Below are 17,263 nucleotides of genomic sequence, written 5' to 3' on the forward strand. Positions count from 1 at the left end.
AATTAAAAGCGAGGAAAAGGGGGGACCAAGCTGCAGATTTCATGTTATTTATGTTACCCACGTAAAGTGGGTGTAGAGAAATTGTCTATAGACTCATTAATTGTTCCTCTCCACGGATATCTTTAGTAAAAGGCGAAAGATATATTCGTGGTTTGAAGAGAAACCAGAGTAACCCGACTTGCACAAACATTGAATATACAGAATAATGTAAATGTTTTCTGAGAGAAGGTGTTTGCGAAAATGAACTTTTTGCAAACATCCTTAAACTCTACTCAATAAGTATCTACAAATGGCACATTTATGCCGGAGAACCATGTTGGCAAATTATGAATTTTATAGATTTTTCATATTTTTGTTGTGTAACAACGTGATCATATTACACCGAATGGAGCCACGGCAATGCACATACACGCAGTAAAAGAACGAATATACAACGTATGCGTAATGCAACCATGTATTTCACTTTGTCAAACACGCTAAACTATAGAAAACAACTTATTGGATTGAAAAAACATGCTCTTAAACTAATCGCTACTTTGCCGTGAATAACACTAAAACTGAAACGATACAGAGAAGAGTAGCGTCATGGCGCATGGTGCACGCAAAGACATCTTTGTAAATCACTCTCTTTATATTGGGCTTGACAAACTTCTGCAACTGCTTCTTTCTAATTTCTTTGCTTCCCCTCTAAGCACGAACTAAAACTAAGTCTATACTAGTCAAAGTGTTTTCGATTTTTTTTTATTTACATGTGGTCTTTTTTTTTTTTAGGTAATGCTACATTTGATTGAGTGAGAGAGGAAATTAAAAGCGAGGAAAAGGGGGGACCAAGCTGCAGATTTCATGTTATTTATGTTACCCACGTAAAGTGGGTGTAGAGAAATTGTCTATAGACTCATTAATTGTTCCTCTCCACGGATATCTTTAGTAAAAGGCGAAAGATATATTCGTGGTTTGAAGAGAAACCAGAGTAACCCGACTTGCACAAACATTGAATATACAGAATAATGTAAATGTTTTCTGAGAGAAGGTGTTTGCGAAAATGAACTTTTTGCAAACATCCTTAAACTCTACTCAATAAGTATCTACAAATGGCACATTTATGCCGGAGAACCATGTTGGCAAATTATGAATTTTATAGATTTTTCATATTTTTGTTGTGTAACAACGTGATCATATTACACCGAATGGAGCCACGGCAATGCACATACACGCAGTAAAAGAACGAATATACAACGTATGCGTAATGCAACCATGTATTTCACTTTGTCAAACACGCTAAACTATAGAAAACAACTTATTGGATTGAAAAAACATGCTCTTAAACTAATCGCTACTTTGCCGTGAATAACACTATAACTGAAACGATACAGAGAAGAGTAGCGTCATGGCGCATGGTGCACGCAAAGACATCTTTGTAAATCACTCTCTTTATATTGGGCTTGACAAACTTCTGCAACTGCTTCTTTCTAATTTCTTTGCTTCCCCTCTAAGCACGAACTAAAACTAAGTCTATACTAGTCAAAGTGTTTTCGATTTTTTTTTATTTACATGTGGTCTTTTTTTTTTTTTAGGTAATGCTACATTTGATTGAGTGAGAGAGGAAATTAAAAGCGAGGAAAAGGGGGGACCAAGCTGCAGATTTCATGTTATTTATGTTACCCACGTAAAGTGGGTGTAGAGAAATTGTCTATAGACTCATTAATTGTTCCTCTCCACGGATATCTTTAGTAAAAGGCGAAAGATATATTCGTGGTTTGAAGAGAAACCAGAGTAACCCGACTTGCACAAACATTGAATATACAGAATAATGTAAATGTTTTCTGAGAGAAGGTGTTTGCGAAAATGAACTTTTTGCAAACATCCTTAAACTCTACTCAATAAGTATCTACAAATGGCACATTTATGCCGGAGAACCATGTTGGCAAATTATGAATTTTATAGATTTTTCATATTTTTGTTGTGTAACAACGTGATCATATTACACCGAATGGAGCCACGGCAATGCACATACACGCAGTAAAAGAACGAATATACAACGTATGCGTAATGCAACCATGTATTTCACTTTGTCAAACACGCTAAAATATAGAAAACAACTTATTGGATTGAAAAAACATGCTCTTAAACTAATCGCTACTTTGCCGTGAATAACACTAAAACTGAAACGATACAGAGAAGAGTAGCGTCATGGCGCATGGTGCACGCAAAGACATCTTTGTAAATCACTCTCTTTATATTGGGCTTGACAAACTTCTGCAACTGCTTCTTTCTAATTTCTTTGCTTCCCCTCTAAGCACGAACTAAAACTAAGTCTATACTAGTCAAAGTGTTTTCGATTTTTTTTTATTTACATGTGGTCTTTTTTTTTTTTTAGGTAATGCTACATTTGATTGAGTGAGAGAGGAAATTAAAAGCGAGGAAAAGGGGGGACCAAGCTGCAGATTTCATGTTATTTATGTTACCCACGTAAAGTGGGTGTAGAGAAATTGTCTATAGACTCATTAATTGTTCCTCTCCACGGATATCTTTAGTAAAAGGCGAAAGATATATTCGTGGTTTGAAGAGAAACCAGAGTAACCCGACTTGCACAAACATTGAATATACAGAATAATGTAAATGTTTTCTGAGAGAAGGTGTTTGCGAAAATGAACTTTTTGCAAACATCCTTAAACTCTACTCAATAAGTATCTACAAATGGCACATTTATGCCGGAGAACCATGTTGGCAAATTATGAATTTTATAGATTTTTCATATTTTTGTTGTGTAACAACGTGATCATATTACACCGAATGGAGCCACGGCAATGCACATACACGCAGTAAAAGAACGAATATACAACGTATGCGTAATGCAACCATGTATTTCACTTTGTCAAACACGCTAAACTATAGAAAACAACTTATTGGATTGAAAAAACATGCTCTTAAACTAATCGCTACTTTGCCGTGAATAACACTAAAACTGAAACGATACAGAGAAGAGTAGCGTCATGGCGCATGGTGCACGCAAAGACATCTTTGTAAATCACTCTCTTTATATTGGGCTTGACAAACTTCTGCAACTGCTTCTTTCTAATTTCTTTGCTTCCCCTCTAAGCACGAACTAAAACTAAGTCTATACTAGTCAAAGTGTTTTCGATTTTTTTTTATTTACATGTGGTCTTTTTTTTTTTTTAGGTAATGCTACATTTGATTGAGTGAGAGAGGAAATTAAAAGCGAGGAAAAGGGGGGACCAAGCTGCAGATTTCATGTTATTTATGTTACCCACGTAAAGTGGGTGTAGAGAAATTGTCTATAGACTCATTAATTGTTCCTCTCCACGGATATCTTTAGTAAAAGGCGAAAGATATATTCGTGGTTTGAAGAGAAACCAGAGTAACCCGACTTGCACAAACATTGAATGTACAGAATAATGTAAATGTTTTCTGAGAGAAGGTGTTTGCGAAAATGAACTTTTTGCAAACATCCTTAAACTCTACTCAATAAGTATCTACAAATGGCACATTTATGCCGGAGAACCATGTTGGCAAATTATGAATTTTATAGATTTTTCATATTTTTGTTGTGTAACAACGTGATCATATTACACCGAATGGAGCCACGGCAATGCACATACACGCAGTAAAAGAACGAATATACAACGTATGCGTAATGCAACCATGTATTTCACTTTGTCAAACACGCTAAACTATAGAAAACAACTTATTGGATTGAAAAAACATGCTCTTAAACTAATCGCTACTTTGCCGTGAATAACACTAAAACTGAAACGATACAGAGAAGAGTAGCGTCATGGCGCATGGTGCACGCAAAGACATCTTTGTAAATCACTCTCTTTATATTGGGCTTGACAAACTTCTGCAACTGCTTCTTTCTAATTTCTTTGCTTCCCCTCTAAGCACGAACTAAAACTAAGTCTATACTAGTCAAAGTGTTTTCGATTTTTTTTTATTTACATGTGGTCTTTTTTTTTTTTTTAGGTAATGCTACATTTGATTGAGTGAGAGAGGAAATTAAAAGCGAGGAAAAGGGGGGACCAAGCTGCAGATTTCATGTTATTTATGTTACCCACGTAAAGTGGGTGTAGAGAAATTGTCTATAGACTCATTAATTGTTCCTCTCCACGGATATCTTTAGTAAAAGGCGAAAGATATATTCGTGGTTTGAAGAGAAACCAGAGTAACCCGACTTGCACAAACATTGAATATACAGAATAATGTAAATGTTTTCTGAGAGAAGGTGTTTGCGAAAATGAACTTTTTGCAAACATCCTTAAACTCTACTCAATAAGTATCTACAAATGGCACATTTATGCCGGAGAACCATGTTGGCAAATTATGAATTTTATAGATTTTTCATATTTTTGTTGTGTAACAACGTGATCATATTACACCGAATGGAGCCACGGCAATGCACATACACGCAGTAAAAGAACGAATATACAACGTATGCGTAATGCAACCATGTATTTCACTTTGTCAAACACGCTAAACTATAGAAAACAACTTATTGGATTGAAAAAACATGCTCTTAAACTAATCGCTACTTTGCCGTGAATAACACTAAAACTGAAACGATACAGAGAAGAGTAGCGTCATGGCGCATGGTGCACGCAAAGACATCTTTGTAAATCACTCTCTTTATATTGGGCTTGACAAACTTCTGCAACTGCTTCTTTCTAATTTCTTTGCTTCCCCTCTAAGCACGAACTAAAACTAAGTCTATACTAGTCAAAGTGTTTTCGATTTTTTTTTATTTACATGTGGTCTTTTTTTTTTTTTAGGTAATGCTACATTTGATTGAGTGAGAGAGGAAATTAAAAGCGAGGAAAAGGGGGGACCAAGCTGCAGATTTCATGTTATTTATGTTACCCACGTGAAGTGGGTGTAGAGAAATTGTCTATAGACTCATTAATTGTTCCTCTCCACGGATATCTTTAGTAAAAGGCGAAAGATATATTCGTGGTTTGAAGAGAAACCAGAGTAACCCGACTTGCACAAACATTGAATATACAGAATAATGTAAATGTTTTCTGAGAGAAGGTGTTTGCGAAAATGAACTTTTTGCAAACATCCTTAAACTCTACTCAATAAGTATCTACAAATGGCACATTTATGCCGGAGAACCATGTTGGCAAATTATGAATTTTATAGATTTTTCATATTTTTGTTGTGTAACAACGTGATCATATTACACCGAATGGAGCCACGGCAATGCACATACACGCAGTAAAAGAACGAATATACAACGTATGCGTAATGCAACCATGTATTTCACTTTGTCAAACACGCTAAACTATAGAAAACAACTTATTGGATTGAAAAAACATGCTCTTAAACTAATCGCTACTTTGCCGTGAATAACACTAAAACTGAAACGATACAGAGAAGAGTAGCGTCATGGCGCATGGTGCACGCAAAGACATCTTTGTAAATCACTCTCTTTATATTGGGCTTGACAAACTTCTGCAACTGCTTCTTTCTAATTTCTTTGCTTCCCCTCTAAGCACGAACTAAAACTAAGTCTATACTAGTCAAAGTGTTTTCGATTTTTTTTTATTTACATGTGGTCTTTTTTTTTTTTTAGGTAATGCTACATTTGATTGAGTGAGAGAGGAAATTAAAAGCGAGGAAAAGGGGGGACCAAGCTGCAGATTTCATGTTATTTATGTTATCCACGTAAAGTGGGTGTAGAGAAATTGTCTATAGACTCATTAATTGTTCCTCTCCACGGATATCTTTAGTAAAAGGCGAAAGATATATTCGTGGTTTGAAGAGAAACCAGAGTAACCCGACTTGCACAAACATTGAATATACAGAATAATGTAAATGTTTTCTGAGAGAAGGAGTTTGCGAAAATGAACTTTTTGCAAACATCCTTAAACTCTACTCAATAAGTATCTACAAATGGCACATTTATGCCGGAGAACCATGTTGGCAAATTATGAATTTTATAGATTTTTCATATTTTTGTTGTGTAACAACGTGATCATATTACACCGAATGGAGCCACGGCAATGCACATACACGCAGTAAAAGAACGAATATACAACGTATGCGTAATGCAACCATGTATTTCACTTTGTCAAACACGCTAAACTATAGAAAACAACTTATTGGATTGAAAAAACATGCTCTTAAACTAATCGCTACTTTGCCGTGAATAACACTAAAACTGAAACGATACAGAGAAGAGTAGCGTCATGGCGCATGGTGCACGCAAAGACATCTTTGTAAATCACTCTCTTTATATTGGGCTTGACAAACTTCTGCAACTGCTTCTTTCTAATTTCTTTGCTTCCCCTCTAAGCACGAACTAAAACTAAGTCTATACTAGTCAAAGTGTTTTCGATTTTTTTTTATTTACATGTGGTCCTTTTTTTTTTTAGGTAATGCTACATTTGATTGAGTGAGAGAGGAAATTAAAAGCGAGGAAAAGGGGGGACCAAGCTGCAGATTTCATGTTATTTATGTTACCCACGTAAAGTGGGTGTAGAGAAATTGTCTATAGACTCATTAATTGTTCCTCTCCACGGATATCTTTAGTAAAAGGCGAAAGATATATTCGTGGTTTGAAGAGAAACCAGAGTAACCCGACTTGCACAAACATTGAATATACAGAATAATGTAAAGGTTTTCTGAGAGAAGGAGTTTGCGAAAATGAACTTTTTGCAAACATCCTTAAACTCTACTCAATAAGTATCTACAAATGGCACATTTATGCCGGAGAACCATGTTGGCAAATTATGAATTTTATAGATTTTTCATATTTTTGTTGTGTAACAACGTGATCATATTACACCGAATGGAGCCACGGCAATGCACATACACGCAGTAAAAGAACGAATATACAACGTATGCGTAATGCAACCATGTATTTCACTTTGTCAAACACGCTAAACTATAGAAAACAACTTATTGGATTGAAAAAACATGCTCTTAAACTAATCGCTACTTTGCCGTGAATAACACTAAAACTGAAACGATACAGAGAAGAGTAGCGTCATGGCGCATGGTGCACGCAAAGACATCTTTGTAAATCACTCTCTTTATATTGGGCTTGACAAACTTCTGCAACTGCTTCTTTCTAATTTCTTTGCTTCCCCTCTAAGCACGAACTAAAACTAAGTCTATACTAGTCAAAGTGTTTTCGATTTTTTTTTATTTACATGTGGTCTTTTTTTTTTTTTTTAGGTAATGCTACATTTGATTGAGTGAGAGAGGAAATTAAAAGCGAGGAAAAGGGGGGACCAAGCTGCAGATTTCATGTTATTTATGTTACCCACGTAAAGTGGGTGTAGAGAAATTGTCTATAGACTCATTAATTGTTCCTCTCCACGGATATCTTTAGTAAAAGGCGAAAGATATATTCGTGGTTTGAAGAGAAACCAGAGTAACCCGACTTGCACAAACATTGAATATACAGAATAATGTAAATGTTTTCTGAGAGAAGGTGTTTGCGAAAATGAACTTTTTGCAAACATCCTTAAACTCTACTCAATAAGTATCTACAAATGGCACATTTATGCCAGAGAACCATGTTGGCAAATTATGAATTTTATAGATTTTTCATATTTTTGTTGTGTAACAACGTGATCATATTACACCGAATGGAGCCACGGCAATGCACATACACGCAGTAAAAGAACGAATATACAACGTATGCGTAATGCAACCATGTATTTCACTTTGTCAAACACGCTAAACTATAGAAAACAACTTATTGGATTGAAAAAACATGCTCTTAAACTAATCGCTACTTTGCCGTGAATAACACTAAAACTGAAACGATACAGAGAAGAGTAGCGTCATGGCGCATGGTGCACGCAAAGACATCTTTGTAAATCACTCTCTTTATATTGGGCTTGACAAACTTCTGCAACTGCTTCTTTCTAATTTCTTTGCTTCCCCTCTAAGCACGAACTAAAACTAAGTCTATACTAGTCAAAGTGTTTTCGATTTTTTTTTATTTACATGTGGTCTTTTTTTTTTTTTTTAGGTAATGCTACATTTGATTGAGTGAGAGAGGAAATTAAAAGCGAGGAAAAGGGGGGACCAAGCTGCAGATTTCATGTTATTTATGTTACCCACGTAAAGTGGGTGTAGAGAAATTGTCTATAGACTCATTAATTGTTCCTCTCCACGGATATCTTTAGTAAAAGGCGAAAGATATATTCGTGGTTTGAAGAGAAACCAGAGTAACCCGACTTGCACAAACATTGAATATACAGAATAATGTAAATGTTTTCTGAGAGAAGGTGTTTGCGAAAATGAACTTTTTGCAAACATCCTTAAACTCTACTCAATAAGTATCTACAAATGGCACATTTATGCCGGAGAACCATGTTGGCAAATTATGAATTTTATAGATTTTTCATATTTTTGTTGTGTAACAACGTGATCATATTACACCGAATGGAGCCACGGCAATGCACATACACGCAGTAAAAGAACGAATATACAACGTATGCGTAATGCAACCATGTATTTCACTTTGTCAAACACGCTAAACTATAGAAAACAACTTATTGGATTGAAAAAACATGCTCTTAAACTAATCGCTACTTTGCCGTGAATAACACTAAAACTGAAACGATACAGAGAAGAGTAGCGTCATGGCGCATGGTGCACGCAAAGACATCTTTGTAAATCACTCTCTTTATATTGGGCTTGACAAACTGCTGCAACTGCTTCTTTCTAATTTCTTTGCTTCCCCTCTAAGCACGAACTAAAACTAAGTCTATACTAGTCAAAGTGTTTTCGATTTTTTTTTATTTACATGTGGTCTTTTTTTTTTTTTAGGTAATGCTACATTTGATTGAGTGAGAGAGGAAATTAAAAGCGAGGAAAAGGGGGGACCAAGCTGCAGATTTCATGTTATTTATGTTACCCACGTAAAGTGGGTGTAGAGAAATTGTCTATAGACTCATTAATTGTTCCTCTCCACGGATATCTTTAGTAAAAGGCGAAAGATATATTCGTGGTTTGAAGAGAAACCAGAGTAACCCGACTTGCACAAACATTGAATATACAGAATAATGTAAATGTTTTCTGAGAGAAGGTGTTTGCGAAAATGAACTTTTTGCAAACATCCTTAAACTCTACTCAATAAGTATCTACAAATGGCACATTTATGCCGGAGAACCATGTTGGCAAATTATGAATTTTATAGATTTTTCATATTTTTGTTGTGTAACAACGTGATCATATTACACCGAATGGAGCCACGGCAATGCACATACACGCAGTAAAAGAACGAATATACAACGTATGCGTAATGCAACCATGTATTTCACTTTGTCAAACACGCTAAACTATAGAAAACAACTTATTGGATTGAAAAAACATGCTCTTAAACTAATCGCTACTTTGCCGTGAATAACACTAAAACTGAAACGATACAGAGAAGAGTAGCGTCATGGCGCATGGTGCACGCAAAGACATCTTTGTAAATCACTCTCTTTATATTGGGCTTGACAAACTTCTGCAACTGCTTCTTTCTAATTTCTTTGCTTCCCCTCTAAGCACGAACTAAAACTAAGTCTATACTAGTCAAAGTGTTTTCGATTTTTTTTTATTTACATGTGGTCTTTTTTTTTTTTTAGGTAATGCTACATTTGATTGAGTGAGAGAGGAAATTAAAAGCGAGGAAAAGGGGGGACCAAGCTGCAGATTTCATGTTATTTATGTTACCCACGTAAAGTGGGTGTAGAGAAATTGTCTATAGACTCATTAATTGTTCCTCTCCACGGATATCTTTAGTAAAAGGCGAAAGATATATTCGTGGTTTGAAGAGAAACCAGAGTAACCCGACTTGCACAAACATTGAATATACAGAATAATGTAAATGTTTTCTGAGAGAAGGTGTTTGCGAAAATGAACTTTTTGCAAACATCCTTAAACTCTACTCAATAAGTATCTACAAATGGCACATTTATGCCGGAGAACCATGTTGGCAAATTATGAATTTTATAGATTTTTCATATTTTTGTTGTGTAACAACGTGATCATATTACACCGAATGGAGCCACGGCAATGCACATACACGCAGTAAAAGAACGAATATACAACGTATGCGTAATGCAACCATGTATTTCACTTTGTCAAACACGCTAAACTATAGAAAACAACTTATTGGATTGAAAAAACATGCTCTTAAACTAATCGCTACTTTGCCGTGAATAACACTAAAACTGAAACGATACAGAGAAGAGTAGCGTCATGGCGCATGGTGCACGCAAAGACATCTTTGTAAATCACTCTCTTTATATTGGGCTTGACAAACTTCTGCAACTGCTTCTTTCTAATTTCTTTGCTTCCCCTCTAAGCACGAACTAAAACTAAGTCTATACTAGTCAAAGTGTTTTCGATTTTTTTTTATTTACATGTGGTCTTTTTTTTTTTTTTAGGTAATGCTACATTTGATTGAGTGAGAGAGGAAATTAAAAGCGAGGAAAAGGGGGGACCAAGCTGCAGATTTCATGTTATTTATGTTACCCACGTAAAGTGGGTGTAGAGAAATTGTCTATAGACTCATTAATTGTTCCTCTCCACGGATATCTTTAGTAAAAGGCGAAAGATATATTCGTGGTTTGAAGAGAAACCAGAGTAACCCGACTTGCACAAACATTGAATATACAGAATAATGTAAATGTTTTCTGAGAGAAGGTGTTTGCGAAAATGAACTTTTTGCAAACATCCTTAAACTCTACTCAATAAGTATCTACAAATGGCACATTTATGCCGGAGAACCATGTTGGCAAATTATGAATTTTATAGATTTTTCATATTTTTGTTGTGTAACAACGTGATCATATTACACCGAATGGAGCCACGGCAATGCACATACACGCAGTAAAAGAACGAATATACAACGTATGCGTAATGCAACCATGTATTTCACTTTGTCAAACACGCTAAACTATAGAAAACAACTTATTGGATTGAAAAAACATGCTCTTAAACTAATCGCTACTTTGCCGTGAATAACACTAAAACTGAAACGATACAGAGAAGAGTAGCGTCATGGCGCATGGTGCACGCAAAGACATCTTTGTAAATCACTCTCTTTATATTGGGCTTGACAAACTTCTGCAACTGCTTCTTTCTAATTTCTTTGCTTCCCCTCTAAGCACGAACTAAAACTAAGTCTATACTAGTCAAAGTGTTTTCGATTTTTTTTTATTTACATGTGGTCTTTTTTTTTTTTTAGGTAATGCTACATTTGATTGAGTGAGAGAGGAAATTAAAAGCGAGGAAAAGGGGGGACCAAGCTGCAGATTTCATGTTATTTATGTTACCCACGTAAAGTGGGTGTAGAGAAATTGTCTATAGACTCATTAATTGTTCCTCTCCACGGATATCTTTAGTAAAAGGCGAAAGATATATTCGTGGTTTGAAGAGAAACCAGAGTAACCCGACTTGCACAAACATTGAATATACAGAATAATGTAAATGTTTTCTGAGAGAAGGTGTTTGCGAAAATGAACTTTTTGCAAACATCCTTAAACTCTACTCAATAAGTATCTACAAATGGCACATTTATGCCGGAGAACCATGTTGGCAAATTATGAATTTTATAGATTTTTCATATTTTTGTTGTGTAACAACGTGATCATATTACACCGAATGGAGCCACGGCAATGCACATACACGCAGTAAAAGAACGAATATACAACGTATGCGTAATGCAACCATGTATTTCACTTTGTCAAACACGCTAAACTATAGAAAACAACTTATTGGATTGAAAAAACATGCTCTTAAACTAATCGCTACTTTGCCGTGAATAACACTAAAACTGAAACGATACAGAGAAGAGTAGCGTCATGGCGCATGGTGCACGCAAAGACATCTTTGTAAATCACTCTCTTTATATTGGGCTTGACAAACTTCTGCAACTGCTTCTTTCTAATTTCTTTGCTTCCCCTCTAAGCACGAACTAAAACTAAGTCTATACTAGTCAAAGTGTTTTCGATTTTTTTTTATTTACATGTGGTCTTTTTTTTTTTTTAGGTAATGCTACATTTGATTGAGTGAGAGAGGAAATTAAAAGCGAGGAAAAGGGGGGACCAAGCTGCAGATTTCATGTTATTTATGTTACCCACGTAAAGTGGGTGTAGAGAAATTGTCTATAGACTCATTAATTGTTCCTCTCCACGGATATCTTTAGTAAAAGGCGAAAGATATATTCGTGGTTTGAAGAGAAACCAGAGTAACCCGACTTGCACAAACATTGAATGTACAGAATAATGTAAATGTTTTCTGAGAGAAGGTGTTTGCGAAAATGAACTTTTTGCAAACATCCTTAAACTCTACTCAATAAGTATCTACAAATGGCACATTTATGCCGGAGAACCATGTTGGCAAATTATGAATTTTATAGATTTTTCATATTTTTGTTGTGTAACAACGTGATCATATTACACCGAATGGAGCCACGGCAATGCACATACACGCAGTAAAAGAACGAATATACAACGTATGCGTAATGCAACCATGTATTTCACTTTGTCAAACACGCTAAACTATAGAAAACAACTTATTGGATTGAAAAAACATGCTCTTAAACTAATCGCTACTTTGCCGTGAATAACACTAAAACTGAAACGATACAGAGAAGAGTAGCGTCATGGCGCATGGTGCACGCAAAGACATCTTTGTAAATCACTCTCTTTATATTGGGCTTGACAAACTTCTGCAACTGCTTCTTTCTAATTTCTTTGCTTCCCCTCTAAGCACGAACTAAAACTAAGTCTATACTAGTCAAAGTGTTTTCGATTTTTTTTTATTTACATGTGGTCTTTTTTTTTTTTTTAGGTAATGCTACATTTGATTGAGTGAGAGAGGAAATTAAAAGCGAGGAAAAGGGGGGACCAAGCTGCAGATTTCATGTTATTTATGTTACCCACGTAAAGTGGGTGTAGAGAAATTGTCTATAGACTCATTAATTGTTCCTCTCCACGGATATCTTTAGTAAAAGGCGAAAGATATATTCGTGGTTTGAAGAGAAACCAGAGTAACCCGACTTGCACAAACATTGAATATACAGAATAATGTAAATGTTTTCTGAGAGAAGGTGTTTGCGAAAATGAACTTTTTGCAAACATCCTTAAACTCTACTCAATAAGTATCTACAAATGGCACATTTATGCCGGAGAACCATGTTGGCAAATTATGAATTTTATAGATTTTTCATATTTTTGTTGTGTAACAACGTGATCATATTACACCGAATGGAGCCACGGCAATGCACATACACGCAGTAAAAGAACGAATATACAACGTATGCGTAATGCAACCATGTATTTCACTTTGTCAAACACGCTAAACTATAGAAAACAACTTATTGGATTGAAAAAACATGCTCTTAAACTAATCGCTACTTTGCCGTGAATAACACTAAAACTGAAACGATACAGAGAAGAGTAGCGTCATGGCGCATGGTGCACGCAAAGACATCTTTGTAAATCACTCTCTTTATATTGGGCTTGACAAACTTCTGCAACTGCTTCTTTCTAATTTCTTTGCTTCCCCTCTAAGCACGAACTAAAACTAAGTCTATACTAGTCAAAGTGTTTTCGATTTTTTTTTATTTACATGTGGTCTTTTTTTTTTTTTAGGTAATGCTACATTTGATTGAGTGAGAGAGGAAATTAAAAGCGAGGAAAAGGGGGGACCAAGCTGCAGATTTCATGTTATTTATGTTACCCACGTAAAGTGGGTGTAGAGAAATTGTCTATAGACTCATTAATTGTTCCTCTCCACGGATATCTTTAGTAAAAGGCGAAAGATATATTCGTGGTTTGAAGAGAAACCAGAGTAACCCGACTTGCACAAACATTGAATATACAGAATAATGTAAATGTTTTCTGAGAGAAGGTGTTTGCGAAAATGAACTTTTTGCAAACATCCTTAAACTCTACTCAATAAGTATCTACAAATGGCACATTTATGCCGGAGAACCATGTTGGCAAATTATGAATTTTATAGATTTTTCATATTTTTGTTGTGTAACAACGTGATCATATTACACCGAATGGAGCCACGGCAATGCACATACACGCAGTAAAAGAACGAATATACAACGTATGCGTAATGCAACCATGTATTTCACTTTGTCAAACACGCTAAACTATAGAAAACAACTTATTGGATTGAAAAAACATGCTCTTAAACTAATCGCTACTTTGCCGTGAATAACACTAAAACTGAAACGATACAGAGAAGAGTAGCGTCATGGCGCATGGTGCACGCAAAGACATCTTTGTAAATCACTCTCTTTATATTGGGCTTGACAAACTTCTGCAACTGCTTCTTTCTAATTTCTTTGCTTCCCCTCTAAGCACGAACTAAAACTAAGTCTATACTAGTCAAAGTGTTTTCGATTTTTTTTTATTTACATGTGGTCTTTTTTTTTTTTTAGGTAATGCTACATTTGATTGAGTGAGAGAGGAAATTAAAAGCGAGGAAAAGGGGGGACCAAGCTGCAGATTTCATGTTATTTATGTTACCCACGTAAAGTGGGTGTAGAGAAATTGTCTATAGACTCATTAATTGTTCCTCTCCACGGATATCTTTAGTAAAAGGCGAAAGATATATTCGTGGTTTGAAGAGAAACCAGAGTAACCCGACTTGCACAAACATTGAATATACAGAATAATGTAAATGTTTTCTGAGAGAAGGTGTTTGCGAAAATGAACTTTTTGCAAACATCCTTAAACTCTACTCAATAAGTATCTACAAATGGCACATTTATGCCGGAGAACCATGTTGGCAAATTATGAATTTTATAGATTTTTCATATTTTTGTTGTGTAACAACGTGATCATATTACACCGAATGGAGCCACGGCAATGCACATACACGCAGTAAAAGAACGAATATACAACGTATGCGTAATGCAACCATGTATTTCACTTTGTCAAACACGCTAAACTATAGAAAACAACTTATTGGATTGAAAAAACATGCTCTTAAACTAATCGCTACTTTGCCGTGAATAACACTAAAACTGAAACGATACAGAGAAGAGTAGCGTCATGGCGCATGGTGCACGCAAAGACATCTTTGTAAATCACTCTCTTTATATTGGGCTTGACAAACTTCTGCAACTGCTTCTTTCTAATTTCTTTGCTTCCCCTCTAAGCACGAACTAAAACTAAGTCTATACTAGTCAAAGTGTTTTCGATTTTTTTTTATTTACATGTGGTCTTTTTTTTTTTTTAGGTAATGCTACATTTGATTGAGTGAGAGAGGAAATTAAAAGCGAGGAAAAGGGGGGACCAAGCTGCAGATTTCATGTTATTTATGTTACCCACGTAAAGTGGGTGTAGAGAAATTGTCTATAGACTCATTATTTGTTCCTCTCCACGGATATCTTTAGTAAAAGGCGAAAGATATATTCGTGGTTTGAAGAGAAACCAGAGTAACCCGACTTGCACAAACATTGAATATACAGAATAATGTAAATGTTTTCTGAGAGAAGGTGTTTGCGAAAATGAACTTTTTGCAAACATCCTTAAACTCTACTCAATAAGTATCTACAAATGGCACATTTATGCCGGAGAACCATGTTGGCAAATTATGAATTTTATAGATTTTTCATATTTTTGTTGTGTAACAACGTGATCATATTACACCGAATGGAGCCACGGCAATGCACATACACGCAGTAAAAGAACGAATATACAACGTATGCGTAATGCAACCATGTATTTCACTTTGTCAAACACGCTAAACTATAGAAAACAACTTATTGGATTGAAAAAACATGCTCTTAAACTAATCGCTACTTTGCCGTGAATAACACTAAAACTGAATCGATACAGAGAAGAGTAGCGTCATGGCGCATGGTGCACGCAAAGACATCTTTGTAAATCACTCTCTTTATATTGGGCTTGACAAACTTCTGCAACTGCTTCTTTCTAATTTCTTTGCTTCCCCTCTAAGCACGAACTAAAACTAAGTCTATACTAGTCAAAGTGTTTTCGATTTTTTTTTATTTACATGTGGTCTTTTTTTTTTTTTAGGTAATGCTACATTTGATTGAGTGAGAGAGGAAATTAAAAGCGAGGAAAAGGGGGGACCAAGTTGGTCTGCAGATTTCATGTTATTTATGTTACCCACGTAAAGTGGGTGTAGAGAAATTGTCTATAGACTCATTAATTGTTCCTCTCCACGGATATCTTTAGTAAAAGGCGAAAGATATATTCGTGGTTTGAAGAGAAACCAGAGTAACCCGACTTGCACAAACATTGAATATACAGAATAATGTAAATGTTTTCTGAGAGAAGGTGTTTGCGAAAATGAACTTTTTGCAAACATCCTTAAACTCTACTCAATAAGTATCTACAAATGGCACATTTATGCCGGAGAACCATGTTGGCAAATTATGAATTTTATAGATTTTTCATATTTTTGTTGTGTAACAACGTGATCATATTACACCGAATGGAGCCACGGCAATGCACATACACGCAGTAAAAGAACGAATATACAACGTATGCGTAATGCAACCATGTATTTCACTTTGTCAAACACGCTAAACTATAGAAAACAACTTATTGGATTGAAAAAACATGCTCTTAAACTAATCGCTACTTTGCCGTGAATAACACTAAAACTGAAACGATACAGAGAAGAGTAGCGTCATGGCGCATGGTGCACGCAAAGACATCTTTGTAAATCACTCTCTTTATATTGGGCTTGACAAACTTCTGCAACTGCTTCTTTCTAATTTCTTTGCTTCCCCTCTAAGCACGAACTAAAACTAAGTCTATACTAGTCAAAGTGTTTTCGATTTTTTTTTATTTACATGTGGTCTTTTTTTTTTTTTAGGTAATGCTACATTTGATTGAGTGAGAGAGGAAATTAAAAGCGAGGAAAAGGGGGGACCAAGCTGCAGATTTCATGTTATTTATGTTACCCACGTAAAGTGGGTGTAGAGAAATTGTCTATAGACTCATTAATTGTTCCTCTCCACGGATATCTTTAGTAAAAGGCGAAAGATATATTCGTGGTTTGAAGAGAAACCAGAGTAACCCGACTTGCACAAACATTGAATATACAGAATAATGTAAATGTTTTCTGAGAGAAGGTGTTTGCGAAAATGAACTTTTTGCAAACATCCTTAAACTCTACTCAATAAGTATCTACAAATGGCACATTTATGCCGGAGAACCATGTTGGCAAATTATGAATTTTATAGATTTTTCATATTTTTGTTGTGTAACAACGTGATCATATTACACCGAATGGA

The 17,263-nt window shown here is 35.5% G+C and overlaps 22 non-coding genes across 22 annotated transcripts; all 22 read right to left on the reverse strand.

Moving 5' to 3' along the window:
- Nucleotides 1-54: 54 nt before the first annotated feature.
- LOC134723913 (U5 spliceosomal RNA) lies at nucleotides 55-172 on the reverse strand. Its single transcript, XR_010108241.1, has one exon. It is a non-coding gene; the product is annotated as a U5 spliceosomal RNA (small nuclear RNA).
- A 684-nt stretch (nucleotides 173-856) lies between these two features.
- On the reverse strand, nucleotides 857-974 carry LOC134723914 (U5 spliceosomal RNA). Its single transcript, XR_010108242.1, has one exon. It is a non-coding gene; the product is annotated as a U5 spliceosomal RNA (small nuclear RNA).
- Nucleotides 975-1,659: 685 nt separating this feature from the next.
- On the reverse strand, nucleotides 1,660-1,777 carry LOC134723915 (U5 spliceosomal RNA). The gene has a single exon (XR_010108243.1). It is a non-coding gene; the product is annotated as a U5 spliceosomal RNA (small nuclear RNA).
- A 685-nt stretch (nucleotides 1,778-2,462) lies between these two features.
- LOC134723916 (U5 spliceosomal RNA) lies at nucleotides 2,463-2,580 on the reverse strand. Its single transcript, XR_010108244.1, has one exon. It is a non-coding gene; the product is annotated as a U5 spliceosomal RNA (small nuclear RNA).
- A 685-nt stretch (nucleotides 2,581-3,265) lies between these two features.
- LOC134723917 (U5 spliceosomal RNA) lies at nucleotides 3,266-3,383 on the reverse strand. The gene has a single exon (XR_010108245.1). It is a non-coding gene; the product is annotated as a U5 spliceosomal RNA (small nuclear RNA).
- Nucleotides 3,384-4,069: 686 nt separating this feature from the next.
- LOC134723918 (U5 spliceosomal RNA) lies at nucleotides 4,070-4,187 on the reverse strand. Its single transcript, XR_010108246.1, has one exon. It is a non-coding gene; the product is annotated as a U5 spliceosomal RNA (small nuclear RNA).
- Nucleotides 4,188-4,872: 685 nt separating this feature from the next.
- Nucleotides 4,873-4,990, reverse strand: LOC134724046 (U5 spliceosomal RNA). Its single transcript, XR_010108368.1, has one exon. It is a non-coding gene; the product is annotated as a U5 spliceosomal RNA (small nuclear RNA).
- Nucleotides 4,991-5,675: 685 nt separating this feature from the next.
- LOC134724053 (U5 spliceosomal RNA) lies at nucleotides 5,676-5,793 on the reverse strand. The gene has a single exon (XR_010108375.1). It is a non-coding gene; the product is annotated as a U5 spliceosomal RNA (small nuclear RNA).
- A 684-nt stretch (nucleotides 5,794-6,477) lies between these two features.
- On the reverse strand, nucleotides 6,478-6,595 carry LOC134723920 (U5 spliceosomal RNA). Its single transcript, XR_010108248.1, has one exon. It is a non-coding gene; the product is annotated as a U5 spliceosomal RNA (small nuclear RNA).
- Nucleotides 6,596-7,282: 687 nt separating this feature from the next.
- LOC134723921 (U5 spliceosomal RNA) lies at nucleotides 7,283-7,400 on the reverse strand. The gene has a single exon (XR_010108249.1). It is a non-coding gene; the product is annotated as a U5 spliceosomal RNA (small nuclear RNA).
- Nucleotides 7,401-8,087: 687 nt separating this feature from the next.
- LOC134723922 (U5 spliceosomal RNA) lies at nucleotides 8,088-8,205 on the reverse strand. The gene has a single exon (XR_010108250.1). It is a non-coding gene; the product is annotated as a U5 spliceosomal RNA (small nuclear RNA).
- Nucleotides 8,206-8,890: 685 nt separating this feature from the next.
- On the reverse strand, nucleotides 8,891-9,008 carry LOC134723923 (U5 spliceosomal RNA). Its single transcript, XR_010108251.1, has one exon. It is a non-coding gene; the product is annotated as a U5 spliceosomal RNA (small nuclear RNA).
- A 685-nt stretch (nucleotides 9,009-9,693) lies between these two features.
- On the reverse strand, nucleotides 9,694-9,811 carry LOC134723924 (U5 spliceosomal RNA). The gene has a single exon (XR_010108252.1). It is a non-coding gene; the product is annotated as a U5 spliceosomal RNA (small nuclear RNA).
- Nucleotides 9,812-10,497: 686 nt separating this feature from the next.
- LOC134723925 (U5 spliceosomal RNA) lies at nucleotides 10,498-10,615 on the reverse strand. Its single transcript, XR_010108253.1, has one exon. It is a non-coding gene; the product is annotated as a U5 spliceosomal RNA (small nuclear RNA).
- Nucleotides 10,616-11,300: 685 nt separating this feature from the next.
- Nucleotides 11,301-11,418, reverse strand: LOC134723926 (U5 spliceosomal RNA). Its single transcript, XR_010108254.1, has one exon. It is a non-coding gene; the product is annotated as a U5 spliceosomal RNA (small nuclear RNA).
- A 685-nt stretch (nucleotides 11,419-12,103) lies between these two features.
- On the reverse strand, nucleotides 12,104-12,221 carry LOC134723927 (U5 spliceosomal RNA). The gene has a single exon (XR_010108255.1). It is a non-coding gene; the product is annotated as a U5 spliceosomal RNA (small nuclear RNA).
- Nucleotides 12,222-12,907: 686 nt separating this feature from the next.
- On the reverse strand, nucleotides 12,908-13,025 carry LOC134723928 (U5 spliceosomal RNA). Its single transcript, XR_010108256.1, has one exon. It is a non-coding gene; the product is annotated as a U5 spliceosomal RNA (small nuclear RNA).
- A 685-nt stretch (nucleotides 13,026-13,710) lies between these two features.
- LOC134723929 (U5 spliceosomal RNA) lies at nucleotides 13,711-13,828 on the reverse strand. The gene has a single exon (XR_010108257.1). It is a non-coding gene; the product is annotated as a U5 spliceosomal RNA (small nuclear RNA).
- Nucleotides 13,829-14,513: 685 nt separating this feature from the next.
- LOC134723931 (U5 spliceosomal RNA) lies at nucleotides 14,514-14,631 on the reverse strand. Its single transcript, XR_010108259.1, has one exon. It is a non-coding gene; the product is annotated as a U5 spliceosomal RNA (small nuclear RNA).
- A 685-nt stretch (nucleotides 14,632-15,316) lies between these two features.
- Nucleotides 15,317-15,434, reverse strand: LOC134724045 (U5 spliceosomal RNA). Its single transcript, XR_010108367.1, has one exon. It is a non-coding gene; the product is annotated as a U5 spliceosomal RNA (small nuclear RNA).
- Nucleotides 15,435-16,124: 690 nt separating this feature from the next.
- LOC134723932 (U5 spliceosomal RNA) lies at nucleotides 16,125-16,242 on the reverse strand. Its single transcript, XR_010108260.1, has one exon. It is a non-coding gene; the product is annotated as a U5 spliceosomal RNA (small nuclear RNA).
- A 685-nt stretch (nucleotides 16,243-16,927) lies between these two features.
- Nucleotides 16,928-17,045, reverse strand: LOC134723933 (U5 spliceosomal RNA). The gene has a single exon (XR_010108261.1). It is a non-coding gene; the product is annotated as a U5 spliceosomal RNA (small nuclear RNA).
- Between the last annotated feature and the right edge of the window lie 218 nt (nucleotides 17,046-17,263).

The sequence above is a fragment of the Mytilus trossulus genome, chromosome 6, assembly GCF_036588685.1.
Source record: "Mytilus trossulus isolate FHL-02 chromosome 6, PNRI_Mtr1.1.1.hap1, whole genome shotgun sequence".
Lineage (NCBI taxonomy): Eukaryota > Metazoa > Mollusca > Bivalvia > Mytilida > Mytilidae > Mytilus > Mytilus trossulus.